This window comes from Polypterus senegalus, chromosome 12, assembly GCF_016835505.1.
Source record: "Polypterus senegalus isolate Bchr_013 chromosome 12, ASM1683550v1, whole genome shotgun sequence".
NCBI classification, from domain to species: domain Eukaryota; kingdom Metazoa; phylum Chordata; class Cladistia; order Polypteriformes; family Polypteridae; genus Polypterus; species Polypterus senegalus.
This window is the reverse complement of record NC_053165.1, coordinates 5,010,247-5,033,122: the sequence shown is the minus strand read 5'-3', so window position 1 is coordinate 5,033,122 and position 22,876 is coordinate 5,010,247. Positions and strand designations below refer to the sequence as shown.

General features: G+C 38.6%; 1 protein-coding gene across 2 annotated transcripts in view; it reads left to right on the top strand.

Moving 5' to 3' along the window:
• Nucleotides 1-26: 26 nt before the first annotated feature.
• LOC120540178 (ataxin-7) overlaps nucleotides 27-22,876 on the top strand; it is an 86,234-nt gene continuing 63,384 nt past the window's right edge. Inside the window, exons 1-2 of one of the 2 annotated variants that reach the window (XM_039770727.1) lie at nucleotides 27-188; nucleotides 12,021-12,123. The gene's annotated coding sequence lies outside the window, so the exon portion shown is untranslated. The remainder of the gene's footprint in view (nucleotides 189-12,020; nucleotides 12,124-22,876) is intronic. The other variant, XM_039770730.1, reaches the window with a different exon arrangement.

The following is a 22,876-nucleotide window of genomic DNA, read 5'->3' as shown; positions in this document are numbered from 1 at the left end:
GCTCCCAGAATTCAATCTGGTAAACAGACATGGAAGCGCCTGCTGAAGACCTTTACAGTCCCTGAGCACTGCGATTGCCTTTTTTTTCTTTCTGACCCACGTTTTCTTGTTCTCAGCCGCGGCCTCGTCCTAGAAACGGGTCGTCTTTCGAATCAGACGGTTACCCCGTGCAAGCTCGTCATATACAGGTAAGAGAAAATGAAAGTTACGTCTCTTTATAGTGCACAACAATTGCCTCTTTCTTAAAAACAGAAACTGCTACGTAAGAATGCACAAGAAATCACTGCTGCAAAAGGCACGTTTCGGTTTTTTTACATTTCAGATATACTTTCCATTAAGATGTATGTCATTGTATTCTTTTGTAATGTTATTTCAATAATAACGCAAGCAGCCTTGCTGGCATTACTATGTATTTCAAAACTCTTTTATGGCCAGAGTTGCTGTTTGAAACATGCAATTAATGTAAATGCAGTTGCTCTCCGGATGTACAAAACGGGCACAATTCGTAAAAAGGGGAGTAAAATTGATTGATTGGAAGCACGTTTTACATTGAAAATATTTTGAGTAAGTGTGGCCTGTAGACCCTCTTTGCTAATACCTTAAGCTGCCGCAAATAAACAGCGGGTTAACCTGGAAGTGTGGCAAAGATTTGTTGCCTGAGGTGGAACAACAATTAAAAGTACTTCAAAGTCGAGGGTTTGCCCCAGAAAGATAACTGAAGTGACGGACTCGCTTTATACAAATGACCGACGGCCTTTGACAAACTTGGTGGTGTGCTTTTTGAGCAGTACGTTTGAGACTTGCTGGAATTGAGACACCGTGCTTTTCAGTTTCGATTCTGGAGGGCCGCATTGACTGCAGTATTTTGTTCCAATCGATTTCTTTCTCAGTATTTTCTTTGCTGCTATGGAAAAGTCTTACTGAAATGTGCCGTGTGTGTTAGCGCTCATGTTACTCCATTTTGGGCTTTTCTAACAAAAAAGTCCAAATAGAAATGTATTTGTCACATACAAATTGTACATACATTACAATAATTTGTGAGGTAGTGATTTTCTCTGTCCACGGTAGATGTGGAATGCGCCTGGAAGTCCACCCGTGCAATGTATTTATCTTGCATAGAGTGTTTGATTTATGTGTCTTAACACTTGAAGCTGTAAGAAATTGTTGACCGAATATAAAGTTGTAGAGTCCGGGGTTTTAATTTTCTGTTGCAAAACAATGCTTTTCATTTTTATAAATGCAGAGCGTACTTGTTCTGTTCTAGCTCTTATGACCTGTTTTGTGTCAAAGTGGTCGTCAACTGTCCTTCCTGGATTCTTCCCTGAAGTCTTGCAACACCTAACACTAAGCAGACCCCCAGACTGTTTTCTCGAATATGTCGTCCTCTCTAGTACGTCGCTTTGGAATGCGATGTCTGCTGAGTAAATCAATGTAGATGATCGACTTTGTTCAGAAGGAACTGGAAGACACTCGTGTCTTTGAGAATAGTGGCACATCATTTTATATGGGCATTGCCATCAAGATAGAACAAAAATGGTGACAGCCTTATCTGAATATGTACTTCTGATAAAATTGGAAAGGTTCTGTTGCTTTTATTCAAGCATACATTTGTAGTGCACTTAATGAAATTACCTTGATAAAATAAAGCACGTATTAGGGAGAAAGTTGTAGTGGTTTAACTCCAAAAATGAGCATTTAAGAAGCATATAAAGGGACAGTAAGAATAATGACTTTGTTAATGTTAATAAAAAATAATTCATGTGAAATGACTGAAATAGTATACAGTACAATAAAAGTATAAAATATGTGGTAAATAATAACTTAATGTAAGAGAGGTAACAATAGGGTGTCATGTAGCTCTAAGATGTGGATGGACTATGAACAGAACCTCCTCTTCAGTCTCTCTGCACCGGTCTTCAGGCCGAGGTGTTGTTTCTGTGACCGTAGCACAGGTGAGAGGCGCTTGTTGGAATAGCAGGTTATTGGTGGAAGTGTTCTTGTCCGTGGTCGGACACTGCTTGGTGTAAATGTGCTGGAGGTTAGAGAGTGCTCAACCAGTGATGCAGTCAGCTGACAACATTTATTTATGTAGCATATTTTCATACAAGCAGTGTACGTCAAAGTGCTGTACAGGGTGTTAAAGAGAAAGCTAAAGCAAAACCACACCATTCTCTGCAGTGCTTTGTGGATCAGCTGTGTGCTGTTCCGAAACCAGGCAGTAATACTTCTGTCAGGATACGTTTGATGCTGGATACATAGAAGATCTTTAGTAACTGAGTGGGCATCGAGGTGGTTGAGACGTCGTCATGCCTTCCTCACCAAGGTGTTCCTGTGCTTAGACCAGGTCGGCTCCTCTGTGATGCGGACATTGAGGTATCTGAAACTGTCTACCCTCCCCACCCGAGTGTTGTTAGTGCTGAGGGGGCTGGCACTGCGTCTGCTGGTTTCAGTATTTCAGACTCCCCACTTCATCCAGGTAAGCCTACTCACTGTTGTTGGATGTCAGGCTTGACAGTGGTGGTAAAGTCATTTAGAGGGAGTACAGCAGAGGACTTCGCACACAGCACCACCCAAACCACTGAAAATATCTGAAACTGCAGCAGGTTACCAGAAAGGCAGCAAGAGTTACTGGAGCTGTTTGTGTTTATGAGCTGATAGGCCAGAGGGCGATGTCAGGGTTAAGTGGGGAATTGTCTCGAGTGATGGCGTCGTCTTTTATATGGACACTCGTCTGGGAGATGTTTTCTGTTCTGTGCCATGTGTCGTCTTAGGTAGCAAAGGATCAGGTTTGTAGAGCATGGTGCCTACTTACAAAAAGCCATTGTCAATTGTTACAAGTAGTTATTGAAAGTTTTTTTTTTAATGTAAATGTTTCTAGATATTGTGAAACTTGAACCTTTTGTCTTTAGGTGCTTTTTGATATTGCTTCTGTGGATGCAAGTAAGAGGACAATTTTTCACATTTTCTGTAAAAAACCTGGCTAAATGAAGAAAAATATTCAGATCATCCAAGTGTGTTTTTTTTTTTGAGCACAGTAAATTGGTAACTCTCACTCCTTCCTTTTCTTCTGCCTAAGTTCTTTAGAAATATTTTACTAAATCAGCTTAGGTTGAGTAGACTTTATTATCTCAGAGGGAAATTTATTTGCAGCAAGAAAGTACAAAACTTAAGGATTGTTACACATGCACAAGAAAATAAGCCAAGACACAACTGACAACTGAAATGTTCTCATAAATACAAGCAGTCAAGATTAGTATCTTAAACAGAGCAAAAAATAATCATTTGGAATTCGGCACCATCACTACTAGCAGTGCTGGGGAGCTTTTTAAAGAACTCATTTACTAACTCAATATGTTACATAGTTACTTATTATATAATGTAATGTGTTACTTTTTTGTTTGTTTTTATTTTGTATGAAAACTGAATACTTCACTTACTAGAATTTGTTACTGAATCCTTAATCCAGTAACCGCCATAAAGCTGACCAGCAATGCAGCCCAGTTTGACCACTGTGTTTTATAAATGCTGTAATGCCCCTGAGTCCTGATCTGAGGTGGTCATGCTCCTCAGGTGGCTGAAACCTATCTGAGAGGGGGTGGGAATACCTGGAGAAGCCCCCTAAGCAGCAAGGGGGTTTGGGGCGCAGACACAGTACTTGGAGAGCACTTTGATTGCCTCTCCTGGATGCTAAAGCCCATCAGCTTCTTGCCTTATACACAGTTCTGCTGCAGTGATCATCTTCAGCTCATGCAGGATTGAATGTGTACTTTTAACTTTGGTTCAGTAGCTCCTTCCTCGCTGGTTGTCACAAGATTACAGGAGTGTGTGCTTCTCCAAGAAAATAAGTACTACTTTATATTACCGGGTATTTTAAAGAGTAATCTGACTGTATAGGCATAGAGAACCATAACAAGTTCTCAGGTAAAATACATAATGATTATGTAATTGTGCAAATACATAATTGTGAATTTCCCCTTGGGATTAATAAAGTATCTATCTATCTATCTATCTCTCTATCTATCTCTATCTCTCTATCTATCTATCTAGTAAAGGTACAAAAGTATTTTTGAAGCTAATTAAAATGTGTGACCCAGCACGTCTTCTCCATTATTTGTTGAACTATGGCCGGAGGACATCGGAGGAGAGTAAAACAAACTCCAACCAGCAGCATCCCTGGAGAAAATGAAACCTCCAGAAGATCCACAGTCAAGCAGAACTGAGAAAGTTAGAGACCTTAGTCAACGAGTCTCCCACCCGCTCCTTGGCAATCCTGGGTCATCTAATCTGATGACAGAGTCTATCCATTGAATCTAAAGCTCTTGAGTATTCTGAGGTGTCTTTTCCAATGGGCAGGAAAACAGCATGACAATTGAGCAGTGGCACAAAGTACAACAGCAGTATATAGAGGAGAAACCGAATAGAGGAAGATGAATGGTTCAAAGTGATGATATTCTTATGCAAATGAGTAATAAACAGAGATGCAGAACTATTTAGCAGCTCTAGTCAGGGTATACTATATTAAAGTAGTGAGCCTTCAGCTTGGATTTAAAAGCTGAGACTGAACAGGGAACCTCTGATATAAGCAGGCTGTTCATTCCACAGCTTTGGGGTCTTGTAACTTTAATGTTATGTTTTGTAAGTAATAATAAGTTCAGATAAGTAAGCAGGGCCTTGGCCATTTGTAAGAAGGAGGATTTTTAAATCTACTGTACTCTTAACAGGAAACCAGTGAAAGACTTCAAAAGAATCATAAATATTGCAGTAGACTGGCACCCTGTTCAAAGTTGGTCGCTATGTTGCATCTGATACTCCTGACATAGGAAGCTCCAGTCTCAGGCACCTTTGGAGAGGATTAAGCAGGTTTGATAATGTTATACTGCTCAACTTCCAACTTTATTTATAATATAATGTCCAACATTATATAGAAAAATGTAACGGCTTGAAATGTGAAGCACCTACAAGTAAGTGTGACATTGAAAGCTCTTGGTGTTAATGGGTAGCAGTCAATAAGCATACTAAAACTTTGTGACACGCAGTAATTGAAGGATAAAAGCTGTGAGTGGCTGTGGTCTGCGTTTCTGAAGGGCCATAGAGGTGGGTGATTTGTGAAATATGACACGGTGTTCTTTGGTTTTTATGTCCTCAATTTATATAAAGTTAATCTCTGACAAAACATTCTAGATAGCTTTTCCATCCTGTTAAGTTTGTTCTGTCACACAAGTTGGGACACCTTTTTGTAGGGTCGCAATTAAAGTTTTCCACTTTATTTTCCACCCCAAACTCCCTGGAATCAACAACTTCAGCTGAGTTCTCATTCAGTGCACTTTCACGTATGAGCCCTGCACCGTATAAAAGAATTACAAATATAATATGAAAAAAAGAGATGAAATGTGAACAGAGAAACATCATGTAATACAAACTTAAAACCTGCATATGTACATTAATATGAGGGTGATACCAAGTCCACATGCAACTCTCCAAAATGTAACTTTAATAAAGAGTGCTTTTCATAAATTTAATGGCCGACAATGTGTGACCGTAAACTGTGAGCACTGCATGTGTGACTCCAGCAAGTCACATAACTTACCTGCATTCAGATGTTTAGGATGGAGGGGAGGTAGTTACGTCCATGTATCGTTTGTTAGACACGCCATTCTCAAACCAGCTTAATCTAGTTCACCAACAGGGGTGCTAGATCATATTCCACAAGCACTAAGTATAAGGCAGGAAACAGTCCTGGAGGGGGCGCCAGTTCTTTTTGGGGTCCACTTTCACACACCTTCAAACTCTTGGTAGCACAGGGCCAGTTTGGAATTGCTTGTTAAACTTAGGAGCACATCTTTGGAACAGTTTGATTGAAACTTCAGGAAACTAAATGTGATGCTAAATGGAACTGAAGACGGCACAGCACTTGCAACATTCCCCAGTCTGAATCTCCAGACCCAGCTACCATGACTCTAATGGATTGTCTTTACATGTATTCAGTCTCCTTCCATGCATGTCCTGTTGGTTTGTCATTGCGTAGACTGTTTCTAATTTTTTTCCTTGTTATTAATCGTGTTAAATGATGTTCTTATTTAGATTACTTTAATATACTGCATCTAGTCATGATGCTTTAAGTGAATTATATTATTTTAACCAACCGTTTGGTTTATTGTCTACTGTCAACAGTTAGTATTTAGAACTGTTTAGTGTTTTTCTTAATCCAGACAAATATATTTGCTAATATTACACCTCTTTCAATTGGAAAATTAGTTTTACAGACCTGTTGGGAACCAGCAAGAATAAAACATGTGGAGATGGAATTCATAAATTGATGAAAGTGTTTAAAAATAGCTAGCACTTCTTTATCTGAAATGCTTCCATTTTTTTTTCCCAGTTTGTACTTTGTACCTGTTCTTTAACACCTGTGTTTCATTAACTATACAAAACCATTATAAATGGTTATAATAATGTATAATTTTACCCAATTGAAACAAATCTGAAAGTTTAACTTCACAACTTTATGGTCCAAGTCAATCTCATAGTGCTAATCATGTAAAGAAAATATTAAATGGTATAGCATTTATATACACAGTGCATCCGGAAAGTATTCACAGCGCATCACTTTTTCCACATTTTCTTATGTTACAGCCATATTCCAAAATGGATTAAATTCATTTTTTTCCTCAGAATTCTACACACAACACCCCATAATGACAACGTGAAAAAGGTTTACTTGAGATTTTTGCAAATTTATTAGAAATAAAAAACACTGAGAAAGCACATGTACATAAGTATTCACAGCCTTTGTTAATACTTTGTTGATGCACCTTTGGCAGCAATTCCAGGCTCAAGTCTTTTTGAATATGATGCCACAAGCTTGGCACACCTATCCTTGGCCAGTGTCGCCCATTCCTCTTTGCAGCACCTCTCAAGCTCCATCAGGTTGGATAGGAAGTGTCGGTGCACAGCCATTTTAAGATCTCTCCAGAGATGTTCAATCGGATTCAAGTCTGGCTCTGCTCTGTCTGGGCCACTCAAGGACATTCACAGAGTTGTTCTGAAGCCACTCCTTTGGTATCTTGGCTGTGTGCTTAAGGTCGTTGTCCTGCTGAAAGATGAACCGTCGCCCCAGTCTGAGGTCAAGAGCGCTCTGGAGCAGGTTTTCATCCAGGATTTCTCTGTACATTGCTGCAGTCATCTTTCCCTTTATCCTAACTAGTCTCCCAGTTCCTAATACTGCCACCACCATGCTTCAATGTAGGGATGGTATTGACCTGGTGATGAGCGGTGCCTGGTTTCCTCCAAACGTGACGCCTGGCGTTCACACCAAAGAGTTCAATCTTTGTCTCATCAGACCAGAGAATTTTGTTTCTCATGGTCTGAGAGTCCTTCAGGTGCCTTTTGGTAAACTCCAGACGGGCTGCCATGTGCCTTTTACTAAGGAATGGCTTCCGTCTGGCCACTCTACCATACAGGCCTGATTGGTGGATTGCTGCAGAGATGGTTGTCCTTCTGGAAGCTTCTCCTCTCTCCACAGAGGACATCTGGAGCTCTGACAGAATGACCATCTGGTTCTTGGTCACCTCCCTGACTAAGGCCCTTTTCCCTCGATCACTCAGTTTAGATGGCCGGCCAGCTCTAGGAAGACTCCTGGTGGTTTCGAACTTCTTCCACTTACGGATGATGGAGGCCACTGTGCTCATTGAGACCTTCAAAGCAGCAGGAATTTTTCTGTAACCTTCCCCAGATTTGTGCCTCGAGACAATCCTGTGTCTGAGGTCTACAGACAATTCCTTTGACTTCATGCTTGGTTTGTGCTCTGACATGAACTGCCAACTGTGGGACCTTCTATAGACAGGTGTGTGCCTTTCCATATTATGTCCAGTCAACTGAATTGACCACAGGTGGACTCCAGTTAAACATCTCAAGGATGATCAGGAGAAACAGGATGCACCAGAGCTCAATTTGGAGCTTCATGGCAAAGGCTGTGAATACTTATGTTCATGTGCTTTCTCAATTTTTTATTTTTAATAAATTTGCAAAAACCTCAAGTAAATTTTTTTTCATGTTGTCATTATGGGGTGTTGTGTGTAGAATTCTGAGAAAAAAATTAATTTAATCCATTTTGGAATAAGGCTGTAAAATAACAAAATGTGGAAAAAGTGATGCGCTGTGAATACTTTCCGGATGCACTGTACATACATATATTTAATTCATTGGAAGAAAAATGCAAAGGCTTTGTTTCTTTATTAGGGCCATCCATGGTGCTTTATTAAGGAGTTAATACCCTCACGATCATGTTAACTAAAGTAAACGAATGACACTACAAGGCAAAAGAATTGCTGCTCTTCCTTGGCAACTTGTAAGTTTTTGTGTTTCTGTCCAAATGTCCTCCACCCCAGCAGCTTCATTGACACAGAGCTTCTTAACAGCTGCATTGTCCTTAATCTCAGAAATGAACCCAACAGGGTCGTAGGCTGATACGGTGTGTGGTAAGCCCACACTTGTCTTATTTCCTTAAACAGGCTCACTGTATACATCTTTTTATAATTTGCAATCCATTACCTTTATATGTTGTAGTGAAGCACACTAGGAGGTCAGCAGCTGTGCAGGGTTTTTAGAAAAAAATAGTATGGCAGCACAGGTCCTGTTAGTGTAGGTGTGTGAGAAGAAAGCTATGTGGATGCAGAGAACCTAATGAGGAAGTGTGCTAATTGAATGAAACATGCATTAAGGCAGTTACCACAGCTGTCGGACCCACACTTACAGGGTATTAGAGGGACCCAAGAGTGAAAGGAAAAACAAAGTGTAGAGATAAGTCAAGAAAAAGACAGAGAGATGAAGAACAACGTCTGGATCAAGGTTGACCCAGGTACAAAGGAAAGCAGGCAAGGGGGTCAGGAAGCCCAGTGCGGAATGAGTGGAACGCGGCGCCAAGGGTAGTGTATTGCTCCTGCTGAACTTTGTAGAGGTGCAGGAATGTCCAGTCAAGATTTTTGCACAGATGACGAAGGATGGGGCCAAGAACTTAAAAACCACATCACAAAAATGTTTCTAAGTGTTCCAGTGGCTCATAGTGTCCCCTGACCTAAACCCCACTGAATACCTGTGGGATGAGAAGTAGAGGAAAGTCATGAAGTGTGACGGATCTACAGAGATTCTGTATGGAGGAATGGTCTCTGATCCCTCACCGAGTTTTTTACTTCAATTAAAGGCTCAATTTAAAAAAAAATTTTGAATGAAAAATCCAGAGAATAAATAATGAATGTATCAAGAGTGCCAATATTAGTTGCAGGCACTACATAGAAGCTTGGGTAATACTGTACCTGCTTTGGGAGTTTTCAGATAGTTTCCTTCTTACTACACAATAGTGTTTCTCCATGTCTTTATCAACACCATGCATGCTCGGACGTTTTCTTTGAGCTGCTTCGTTTATAGCTCACCAGTACTCCGTCAAAACCCAAAACCCTCCTCTTGACATTTTTTCTGTAGCACCTGGATGATGTATTTGGCATCTTTCATTCTGCAGGTAGATATTTAATAATAATAATTCAATTATATTGTCATTGTACAGCAACGACGAAATGTGATTCTCGCACACCCCTTGGGGTCAGAGCACAGGGTGAGCTATTGTACTGTGCTACCTGAGCAATTGCAGGTTAAGGGCCCAATGGAGCAGAATCCCTTCTGGCAGTACCGGGATTCGAACCGGCAACTGTACGGATACCGCTTCAGAGCCACTGCTCCACCAATTAAAGTGCATGATCAGGTACTGAACACCTGAGTTCGTGTTTCCTATTCGCTTTATGATTCTTCCAACTTCAGACTGAATTACCGTCAACGATGTATCCATTTTTTTTATACATTTCATTATTGGAATAATTTTAAACAGAATATATAAACATAATTTTAAGCTCACATGGTTATGGCTGTTTGTACCTTCTACGCATCAGTCACACAAAATTGAACCTTATAGAAATATTCTCATTTGTACCAGTTATTTGCTTTTACCCTTACTTTAATACACTTTTTTTATGGCTCATTGACTACAACAGGCATGTATCATTCACAGGTTCTTATTATTCTTATTGCAAGGAGTTGGAACGAGGTGCACAGTTCTCATTCATTTGATTCTCGAACTGAATTGTTACCCAAGAGTGACGTACACGATTCCCGTTCATGTATGATTTTCACGCTTTCAAACAGGACCATGTTATACAACGTGACTTATTAGCATGTTTAATATAAAATTTACAATATATAATAATGTTTCAATTATTTGATTAGCTACAGTATATTTTGTGATTCATTTCAAGGTGGAACTAGCAGTTTTTTCTCTACTGCAAACAGCCCTGTATCCTGTTGATGAATCAAATGAATCGATTCACTTAAATGGGCAGTCAAGTTAGTGAAGTAAATCAAAACGCCTGTCACTAAAACGTCCATGTAATGCTCTTCACCGTCTTACCCAAGCAACCACCAAGGGGCAAGAAGGTGACAACTCCACACTGCACCATCCAGAATAAATATCCTCTAATATCATCATTTAAAATGGTAATTGACCAGTGGCCTGTTATACAGAAAGTGGTGTTTAACCATGGAGTTTGCTTCAGGACATTAATTTTTTGCACGCTTTCTATTTAAATACTGAGTTTTTCTCATTAGAACTGTAGAAGTGGTTGCTTTTGCAAGTACCTCACCTACTATTTGTAAGATGCTTGAATGATGAGTAAACAGCAGCCACTTATGTTCAAATAACATTCAGAGTTCACTACTTCATAATTTAAAGTTGCATCGAGGTGTTGGTTTTGTTCAGTGGCCCAAAGTCTAACAGAGTGTCACCAGGGTATAATGTAGGCTTGCAATGAATCGTCATATCTGACTGTAGCTACTTTTAAAAAGGAGAGACATCCTATCTCATTGAGTAGCCTGGCCGGAGGACTAAAACAGCAGGATGACTGGGGTGGGGGGGTCTTAGCTACCCATCTTAACTTCACCCTTTCCATGTAGGACATCCATGCCAGTCCCACATTTGTATGATGGTAGCTATGTGTATAGAAACTTGGACCTGAAGAACTCTGTTCATCGTGAGGCTTCTCAGGGCAGCTCTCCACACCTGCTTTGGTGCTCATTGAAATTGTGAAGGCAGTCGAAAAATTTGGTGGAGGTAAGGGATGTGGAATTCATGGATACTTTAATGTCATTCACATTAATAATTTTACCAATTGAAGGTAATGTGCCTGGCAGAAATTGAAAGTACATTGGGGTTGTTTGAGTCTTTCACACCCTCATCCCCTCTTATGACCGACTGTGTTTGCACAACCATATGTTCTTTAGGCCTGCTGCAAACTGAACAATTTAATGGCGTTTTTTTAAAACATTAGAAAAGCACAGGAGCATTTTCACAATCAGGAAATCTGCCAAACAATAAAGGTCTGTGTGGCACGGCAACAGGTTCAGCATGAATATGGGATTACCACGAGTGTTATTAATGTAAACAGGGAGATTGCATGGCAAGCTGCTCAGAACAGGTACACTGCCCATGGAATCGTACTTGTTGACATTTTAATCGTGTGTGTGTTGTAGGATTTTTTTTTTCCATTTATGCACCAAAATCCTTTTAGTGAGTAGAATGTCTTGCTTGTTTATCTTTGTTGATGTGGTGTTACGCTTTGCAAAGGATGCCAGCAATTACATCAATAACAGAATAATGTTCTAGTAATACATTTGCACTTTTAGAAATTCCCTGGGAAATTGAATTATTGAACTCCAAACTGAAAGACTCTCAAGTGGTTCTTAGTAGATTGGATTACCTGGTTGGCACTGATGGGGTGTTCCATAAGTAGCTCATGTACTAACATGAAAGCTGTCTGTAGGAAAGCTAGAATTACTCCTGTCAGATGCCATTATCATAAATAATAGGTTTTCTAGGTGGATACATACAGCAGGGAACGCTCTAAACAGTTATTAAAGTGAGGCAGAGCAATTTACCAATTCTGCGTCATAACAGTCTTTCGTACTTTTTATACCTTTAGATTTATGAGAAAGCTGGACTGAAAGACTTGAACTGTTAGGGAAACAAAACCAATGAAGCTCAACTGCTAGTCCTAATTGGATTGCTTTGCTACCTTTTACAAGGTAAGGATTTTATAAATATTGTACCTTAGTGATAGTTTAACTGTAATTGTCTGTTTTTATCAGAACGGTCTTATGCTTTTAATAATGAACATTTGGAAGACACAAAAGAGAACTTATGTTTTGAAAAGGCTCTTGTTGGTTTGGGCCAATGACACAGGTGACCATGAAATCATTTCCATTGGCTCAACATACACAGCAGCCGAAATGAGAAATTGGAGAGGTAGTTCCAACAACCTTAAGGAAAAGATAACTAACATAAAAGAAGAAGCCATCATAGTCTGGTTCCTTGTGCTTATTTATGAAAATCAACGTTTGTAGAGGTTAACTACACACTCCCTCAATCTGAACTGATTCTTTACAGACAGCAGGTCAGCCTGTCCTCGAATGAAGACTGGAGTGCAGCTCAGTTATTTTTCCTCAGTTTTAGAAGAAAACAAAACTGCAATCCTTACATTGGATGCCTCAGTACACTTATTTTCAGAGCAATTGCCTACATTTTGTTGCTACCTTATTTGTGTTCAAGTTCGTATTGCCATCTCAAGACACCAATGTTGGCATCTGAAATGGATGTTAATGCAGTCAGTGGATGTGCTGAGCTGAACAACACTTCACCTGAGAAAAGTCTGCATGATGCATTTATATTAGTTATAAGCAGTTGTGGATTGCTTGTGTTTAGATTTTCACTAAATTTATTGTACTTTGAACTAACATACAGAAACAATTCTGTTATTTTTACTTTCTCGTATACGAAGTGCAGGGAAAGTATTGCAATGGTCCAAAGATTTGGTGTCTCTTTTGGTGAATCTCTGCATTTTAGACCCCCCTGCCATTTTTGGAATTACTTTTTGTGTGTATAAACACGATAACTTGAGTACGTTTTCACTTTGGTCAACCAAATTTTGAATACAAGTGTTAGGTATAAAACGTAGATTTTTATCAACTTTAGGGCTATTTCCGTTAACCGGAAGGGGTACTTTTTTCATTTGTGCAGCTGCTGAGTCCAGTTTATTCAGCCTTACTTTTATCGTGATTGTTCAATATATTAATTTGATTTGATTTGTTGTTGATGGTTCTTTAATGTACATAATATAAAAATATAATTGTTTTACTCCTGAAATATCCATCCCCATATCTGAGTACATTATACAAGAAAGTCGAGGGGAGACCACTCCCGATTTTATTCCTTTATTGTTTGTGTTGTAAACACTTTCACTGTTGATGAAAACACTTAAGTGCGTGCTATTTTTTTTTTTGTTTTGTTTGTTTTATGGTTAACTGTCCTTAAAAGTTGTTAAGTGTGCTTTAAGAAAGATGAATGGATGGCAATTGGATTTAAAAGTGATTTTGTGCAATTTCTTACTGCACAGATGAACTAATGGATTCTGTAAATTACAGCACAGGTTTGGGCTTCATAATTAGTCATATATTGATTGTGACTACGATTGCTGGTGCAGCGATAACTAATAATTGACCGACTGTAAAAAGTGTCGATTACTGTTTTCCATTTAGTACTCCAGTTATCAAGTGCTTTGTAATTAATTACACAGACATTTGGTAAACGCAAGAACATTGGTGAACATGAAAGGCTTGCAAAATGCATTGTTAGGGGTATGGTCTAGCAACATTTTAAAAAAGGGAGTTTGCACATCAAAAATGTTGAGCCCAGTTCACCTTACACTTTTTACATGTCTTAGAAAAAAAAAAATGAAGAGAATTGTCCATATTGTGACATTATTTTGTTTTTCAGTACTGATAATGTTTTAGCACTGGACTCAAATATTTTTTATAGCCATCAAAAAATCAACCATATAGTCTAGTATGTGAATGAAAGCCAAGCTCCAAGTCTCAGTAATGCTGGGTCTGCAGGATAGACAACCATTACTTGTTCACACTATAATGTGTGTCTGTATTCAGAAATGCTATCAAAATCAAAAGCAAATAGTAGTCACAGCATTTATTTATCAAAAGATAAGGCTCTGATTAAAACTGTGTACAACCAGGGGTTTTAAAAAATGCTCCATCTCCCAAGGTAAGACAAGACGTACACCATCTCCTCCTGTAATTTTCCCAAGGTTGTATTGTCTTTACTTTATTCGAAGTGTTGGACCAAAATTGAAAATATCCAATACACGGTGGTACTTTATGTAACAACAGCTGAATTGTGACTGACTAGAACTGTGGAAAGATGCCTGAACATAACGGTTCATTATATTGATAAGGAATTTATGCTGAAAAGCAGATCCTTGCCAATAGCATACATTCCTCCAGAACAGAGATGCAACTTTTCAAGGACTGAGAGTTGCACTGGCTGCCTGAAGCTTACAGGAGACGCAGAATGTTTGCATGATTACAGATGACGGGGCCAACACCATGAGCACCATTGCTATCAGTGACTGAAGCAGACAACAGTGCTTTGGCCTTAGGCTAGGCATATTCTGTGGGACACCATGGTGTCTATGCTGTTGCAGTATTACAATATCTTATCTACTGTGTAATAAAATTTGAATGACTGCATGCATGCATGTGTGTGTGTGTGTCCTGAAACCCATACCTTGGTCCCTCAGAGCAGTTTGATTGGTCAGTTTGGCCTTGATGATGCGTTTGAAAGAGTGTGAGACACACAGAGAGGAGTAAAGGCATTCAGAGATGGAAAACAGAAAAGTGTGCAGGAGGCGAGCAAGGTGCTTCAAAATGACAAAGGACGGGAGTCAGGCTTTAGAGGAACATATTAAGGAGAGGAGCACCGGACAAGAGAGATTCCAACCCACAAGGATATCGAGGAAAGGACATGTAGGCAAGAGATGTCAAATATTTTTACATTTATTGTATTACCTGTCTAGCATATGCAAATGTGCAAGCACTGTGTAAGCAAATAGTGAACCCGAGAAGTACTTAAGACCGTGATGTTCTTTTTAATTTTAAGGCTGCTGTATTTGTATTCCAGCACATTATAGAAATGACACAGTAGCAGCAGCATGTAACAGTTTGTCAACATCTAACTATTTCTTGGGTTTGCCATATACTCCTACTTTTAATGCTTTTACATTTCTTATACAACAAAATTATCAGGTCATATTTTCATACTCTTCATTGTTTTACATTATTGTAACTTAAGTTTTTATTACATGTGTTACACTCTTCTGAGTTAGTTTGGCATAAACTGATTCTTATCCCAACAACTTTACGGTCACCTGCAAGCCACCCAATCCCTTAATCTCTTGCGGTGAAAATGACATGATCACTTGGATTGGCAAAAATGCCACCTGCAGTTTCTAAAATGGATTCTAATCAGTGCTTTAGTGGCACCTTGATGTTCATCTCTTCAAAATGACAAACTGGAGGTTGTAGAATTCTGTTGCCACCTTAACCGAATCAGCCAATGAATGCATTTATAACTCGCTCTTCCACATATATAAAAAACAAATTGAAAATGACCTCATGTCCTCATAATGCACTACTCTTTACAGATTAACAAACTCATATGAGGCAAAAAATGTTGATCCACTTTTCCATGATTAGGGTAAAAGCTACATTTACCCCATCTGAAATTGATATTTGATTATTGTCTGGAGACCGGAGCGTCCAGTTTCCTAGCATAGGCCTTTTAAACAAGGCCAGGGAGTGTGCTACATCAGTAACTGGGACCTTCACCACCAATGAATGTAACACTGAAGAGCCATGTTAACATACCTGTAGATAGATGCCTCAACAATATCCAGTGCCTTCAGTATTTTTAGGTAGATATCATCCACTCACCTGCAGCCTTAGCTCTGCGGTTCTTTTAAACCACAAAACAACATCTCTGCCACGGAAATGGTTCTTAACATTATTCATTCAGCCCGGCCCAAAATGGATCTTCACTTCCTTTTTGCAGTTGATGGATAAATCATTTTTGAGAGTGAGTTTGTTTATAATGTAAGAGTTGCTAGCAAAACTATCAATGCTTAATTTTAGTAACACTTAGAGCCTAATTAAGATATGAGGAACAGACAAAGGTGAGGATATTGTCTAAAATAAAGATCTGGTAGAGCACAAGCTAAGTTATAAAGTGCAGTGTACACGACCGTGTCACAGGGTTCAGATATACTCATTCTACACATTAGCACTGAAGCAAAAGGTGTGGAAGACTCCACCAGCTGAGCCAAGTGTAAAGTTAAGGAGTCTGTTTAAATGCAGTTGTGAGTAGGTGAGTTGACTTTGGATGACAACCTTTACTTTGTTTGCCCTGCAATTTTTCATGATTGGTACGATCTGAGCCAGAAGACAGCACATAGCCAGGGTGGTGAATAACATAATGCCGAGTGTGTTTAAGAGTAGAGTGTGGCATGGTTGTACACTCTATGTTGTGCATATAGAAATGTCCAAATTTATATTTGGAGAAAAGCCTTTAAGTGAAGTGCCCAAAAATCTCAAAACAAGATTGCCCTTAACTGTATATTAAGAACTCTACAAGGCATTGTATTAAAAACACACTACATAATTAAAGACTGTCATTCACCATCACTAAGCCACATGAAATTGTTGGTAGCGAATTATTTCATAACTTGGATTGAATCGAAAAGAAAGAAACAGGCAATGAGATACATGTGTGAAGATTTACCAAAGTGGTGATGAATGTGGCATTTCAAACTTCACCAAATATTTCCACCAGGTGTTTCCTCTCTTGTGTATGGCTTCTGGACTCGGGAGATCCTTGAAGTATTTGCTACAGCGTCACAATATAATTCTCATCTGAGGTCAGTGTTTGCCCACCTTTGCTGAAGAAAGCCTGGACAATGTCCACTTTGCCATGCCTGAGTCATTAAATGTTTTGCCAGTTGTACTTAGATGTTTTATAAAATTTGTTCTTCACAACTTTATCAAACTTTTTTCTACACTAGTGTGTAATTTCTCCTTGACCCTAGTTGCTTGTTTCTTGGAACTGTCCCACAGATGTCCTCACTGTCTGTGCCAAATGAATACCAATTATTTTGCAGCTCAACATCTCTTTACCATAGTTTATATATCATATGACTGCAAAGTCAATTGTGGACCTTTGGCTTAAGGTGCCGTTGCACAGCTGAGGGCATCCTTGAGTATAAGCATGGTGTTTAAGGACAGTCCATGTAGAGCCCTAAAATCCACCTCCTAGATTTAAATTGGGAAGAACATTCCTCCCAAATATGTCTCTGTGCGCCTTGGTCATTCTCCATATAACTTGGTATCCAGTGCAATTACTAAATCAACAGGTCAATGCCATGCTGATCTAAAAACTCTCCTCTATAGGTTCAAAATCCACGTTTGCAGTGCCATGTGGGTAATTTTGAGCAGCTGCACATCCATCCATTACCTCCCTGTATTTGTCCTGTGTGACTCCTTCATGCCACCAAAGTTTAGTGTCTCCAGAGCCTCATGTGACCATCTGACAACTAGCAGTGTACTTTGCAGATAGTAACCCCAAATGGTTTCTCAATAAGGATTCCTTGAGTGTACTGGACTTATTAAAGCTCATCAAATCTCCAAAAGTTCACCTGTAAATGTCATCAGTAGGACTGGTTACATGTTCTCCATGTTTCTGGAAAGGTTTGGATTTGTTTGGTCTTTTGTGACTTGTTCTTTGTCTGTTTGCTCCACTAGTAATTCATGCACAAAAGTTGACCATTTTGCTAAAGGCAACCCTCCTAGAAACACAAGGCTACCAACATATTTCAGTTCTGATCAGTTTGTTTTCCTATGGTGCTTTTAGTAGAATTAGTATACGCGGTAGTAGTAGACGACACAGATTTGAATAAAAGTGCAAGAAAGCAAAGTACTTTGAAACAGATTGACGTAAATGGAAACCAACAAGATCTCTCCATTAATTAATTGCTAGATAGCAAAGGAGAAAAAAAACAAACATTCCAGTCAGCAGCATCCCTGGAGAAATAAATCTCTGAGGGACCAAAGTCAATTGTTAGAGAGAGAGAAACTATAGCAGAGTCTGTGCTGGGCTGTACAATCTGATGACATAATCTTTCCATCCGATGATTCCAAGGCTGCCAATATCTCCGCTAACGTTTCCATGGGTAGGAGAACAACTTGGCAGTGGTACCAAGTGCCATAACATGATATCAAGAAGAAACATGGAGTAAAAGATGGTTAGTTACAGTTTATAATTACTGTGTTGTTTGTTTTTGTACAAGTGACTAACAAAGATAGTCAATGCACAACTAATTAGCTGCTCTAGTCTTAAGAATCTTAAGTAGGCTGGCATTTTGAGATCTTAGGGATTCTCACTTCGATCAGCCATTGATTGAAATCGTTAGACTTTCACTAAAAAAAAAAAATACTTGATCGGTGATCATAAAAAAGACCGATCACCAAAACCACTATTTTCAGCCCCTGGTTTTCTAAGCTTCATGGTAATTTAGTTGTAGTGCTCCATTATGCATGGTAATACAGTAGTTGAGCCAGTATGTGTGTGTGGGTTTTTTTTTTTTTAAGACTGCAAATACTTCTTGTATTGTAAGCAAAGAGCAGCGAGTGGAGGCCTATTTTATTAGTGAATGAGGGGTTATTGGTATATTAGCCTTTATGATAAAGAAAGTGGAGTACTAAACTGAAAAAAAAGTAATGGAGAAGTCGTCCTGTCCAACTAGGCAGACGGTAAGAATAGCTACTTTAAGGAACTCAGACTTTTATTTTGAGCTTTAAATTAAAACACACTTTTTTAATCTGGACAGAAAGCTTAGTTAAAATGCAGTAGCTTACACTTTTAATTTAAAAAAAGATACAAAAATTTGAAGTTGCTGATTAGTAAATAGACTTTTTTTTTTTTTTTTTAAAGATTGGTACTGTGTGTATTATTTGTTGCTGTGTGTCATTCAGCATATTTTTGGTAAGAAACAAGTGCTACGTAATTAGAATGGTTTTATAATTACACTCCAAGAATTCTGAATGTCTAGTTGATACACTAAAGACAAAAACACACCTGTAAATAAATATAGTAAATATATATTTTAACAGCAAAAAGCTGTAGTGCAATTAATGATTTAAAATGATTAAAACATGCATGTATATTTACATTTAAGCAGAATTTTTTTATATATGTAATAATATATATATTATATATGATAATTTTATATATATATTTATTTATTTATTTATGTATTTTTGTTAGAAACATGGTGAAAACTACTTTTTGTAATTAAGCCTTGTTTCAGATATGCACATTACAGAAAAAACTAAATGTGACAGTTTGTAATTAGTAGGTTCCAGTTATGACTGTTACGCGTAGAATTTCTAAATGAAACCTGCCTAACTTTTGTAAGTAAGCTGTAAGGAATAAGCCTGCTAAATTTCAGCCTTCTACCTACACGGGAAGTTGGAGAATTAGTGATGAGTGAGTCAGTCGGTCAGTCAGTGAGGGCTTTGCCTTTTATTAGTATGGATAAATGTTTTGTACATATTTTATTAGTTAAGGTGTATATTTTAAGGAAATGTTATTTATTTTTGTGAATTATGGTCACTGAGCAATAAGCCTACATAATTTCATTTTGTTAATAAAACATGAACAGTTAACGTGTGTTCTATAGTTTAATTGTAAAAATACTCTTGATACAGGACACAACTTCTATTTTTGTGGTTATACGGGACTTCAAAAAGTTTTTTTTTGAAGAGATAAAGGGGAATCTGAATCGGCCAATCAAGTAACATGAAATTGGTGATCGGTATCGGCCTTTAAAAATCTTGATGGGTGCATCCCTAATCTTAACGCCTACTGTGGTTTGTAAGTGATGTTAAGATGAATTAGGTAAACCAGGCTTTGGCTGTTTAAGGATTTGTATGTTAAAAGGAGGATTCTGAAATTGGCTGTAAGCTTAACTGGGCTCGCCAGTGCAAGGACTTGAGAACTTTCTAGTTCTTGTAATGATTCTTGCAGCAGCATTTTGAATGAACTGAAAGCTCCATAGAGTACGATTTGAATTGCCAGTGAATAACGCATTACAGTATTCAATACTACTAGAAATAAATGCTTGAATTAATTTCAGTATCGTGTATATTTAGAAAACATCTTAATATTCTAACATATTTAAGATGAAAAAATATTGTAGACTGTTTTTTGTGGTCTGAGAAGGTTCTAACAGTGTGGTTTGTACTTCTCCATAAAATTCAGAAACATGGCTGTTAGTCTGAGGCTTTAGTGTGCAGAAGTCTTGTGTATGCACTTTTCACTTCAGTTTAGCTTTCTTGCTAGTTCTGACTCTATGCTTCCTTTTTCTTAACTGGTTGGCAAATAATAAAGTGTTCACATTTTGGAATCATTCATTTATATGTTCATAATAAAGTTGCTATTTAAAAACTATATGTAGACAGAAATGCGTCAAGGCGTGATGTTAACTATCCTCTGCAGTCTGGTATGTTTTATTTTCTTTAAATATGTTAAAGTGCCATAGCAGAATTAAGTGCAGGCTCAATTCATAGTTCAGTGGTAAATGATTGGCCACTGTTTGATTTTTCTGCATCTTTGTGTATTATTTTACAGTAAATGTGCAGCCTGTAATAGTACAGGGTGAGCCAAAAGGAAGTACCACATTTCAAACGTTTATTCTACCAAAATGCTATAAGATAAAATAAATTTCATTATGACACAAGAAAGGGTATACAAAACAGATTGTTTTCACTGCCTTTCAAAAATGTTGTCTTCAAGGTGGAGACCATCATTAGTGATACACTCTTTGAGACAATTTCTGAATGCTCACATAACTTGTTTGGCCATTTCAAGGGAAATAGCGACGGTTTTGTGGCGATTAGCGTCCTTGAGGGTTTCAAGGTTTTGAGGTCGGTGTATGTATACCGTCAACTTGAGAAGAAATCTCACAGAGTGAGATCGGGTGAACGTGAAGGCCACCCGACATCGCAAAAGTTTTGCTTATTTACACAACCATTCAAATGGAGTTGTGCCTCACCGCTGCAAGTGACAATGTCATCTCAGTGAACGGTTTGCAGAATGTTGGTGCACAACTCTCTACAGCTCTCCCAGTCTCTCTGTGAGTTCCTGCACTGCCATCATTTTGTATGGATGTAAATTAGGGTCCTCATGCAAAATCAAAGATGTGTTGGAAATGCTAAAGGCAGAAGCATTCTGAATGTCTAGGAGACTGCAAAGTTGATGCCCTTACAGTTTGGATGTTTTCAGGCATTCATACAGTCCGAGGACGGCCTGGAGATTTTCTGTTCAATGTTGTACCCGTCTGTCTAAATTTAGCCACCCGCTGAAAATCTGTTTTCCAATTTGGGACGTCACCGTTAGGAGGAATGCTGAAGTGCGTTCAGAAGGTGCGTTACGTAGTGATGATGGATTTGTTGTTTTTGAAGAACACTTCAACAGTGAAAACACGATGCGCACTGGACCAAAGCATTTGGCCAACTGAAAACTACAAGGTATCTCCTATCAGAGGGACCCCCCCAGCCCACCCCACTTGGCTGCTTTGAGAAATGTGGTACTTACTTTGGTTCACCTTGTATATATAAGAAAGTCTACTTGTTAATATGTTCAACCTTAAAAAAATTATTGTCCCAAGCTGTGAACTTCGGCAAATTGCAGGTATGCCAAATCTACACCTGACTCAGTTTTGACCTCCAGAACCTTCATTTGTGTTGATTGTGGATCTTCGTCATTCCAAGAGAAGCTACAAAACCATCTCACTATATACAGCAGGCCATATTGTCAGGTATTGTCAAAGAACATTTGGGGTAGTAGCCAATCTTCCCAGGCGTGCCTGTCCTTCCTCATTTAATCTAATAGATCTCCATCAAGTTATACAGAACCTGCAGGCTCATTTAATCTCTAAGGATCCTCCTCTTAAATCCACATTTTGGAAGACACAGTGTTCAAGGACAGTGTGGACCATGTCTGTGAAGACCTGTAAGAACCTCACGTGAGAACTCAAAACATGTTGATAGTTGTGTTATAGCTTGGAAATCCTTTGCTGAAGAAGGACCTCAGCTGTTTGCCAGTACCGAAGGAACAATGACTTCTGCCCTGCATGAAAGGATTCTTCAGTGAGCTTGCTAGTTATTCATCCATAGCCTAGAGCTTCACAGGATCATGCAACAAGACAGTGACACAAACCACACTAACAAGTGTAGGTCAGTATTGGTGAAGAAAAAGACAACTCGAGTTTTGAAATGGCTTAGTCAGAGCTTGGACCCAAACTCTGTAGCAATTATTACAGCAGGAACACCAGCAGTGAATGCTTGAAAATCCACAAATATTGCCAAATTGAGCATGGTCTTATAAGTACCAGTAATGTGTGATTTCAGTTATTGTAGCTAAATATGATATAATCAGTTGCTGAGGCCCAGGGACCAGTTCATATTTAACTTGGGATATTAAGTGTGACACAACTTTTTTTAGATAAATAATTACACAGCATATTATATAAACAAAGTTGTGAAATGACCAACAGGTGGTAGCTGAAGTGCTAAGAACAGGTTAAAGAGGATGGTGTTTCATTCTTTTTTTTTTTTTGCTTATTATCATGTAAAAAGTATTTCACTTGATTAATGATTGTTTTCTGTATCATTTTATCATTTTATACTTCATTTGTGTAAATTGTGCGTTAGTCATTATACCTAGACATTAAATAGTGCAGACTTAATTTTTCCACTCTTTGCTGAAATATAATGATGAACCTCAGTGGTTGATTTAATTTCTTTTTGCAAAACCTCTTCTGTTTCCGGATCTCGTGGTGCCCAGACGCAGCAGCGTCGAGCACCAGTCTGTTACAGG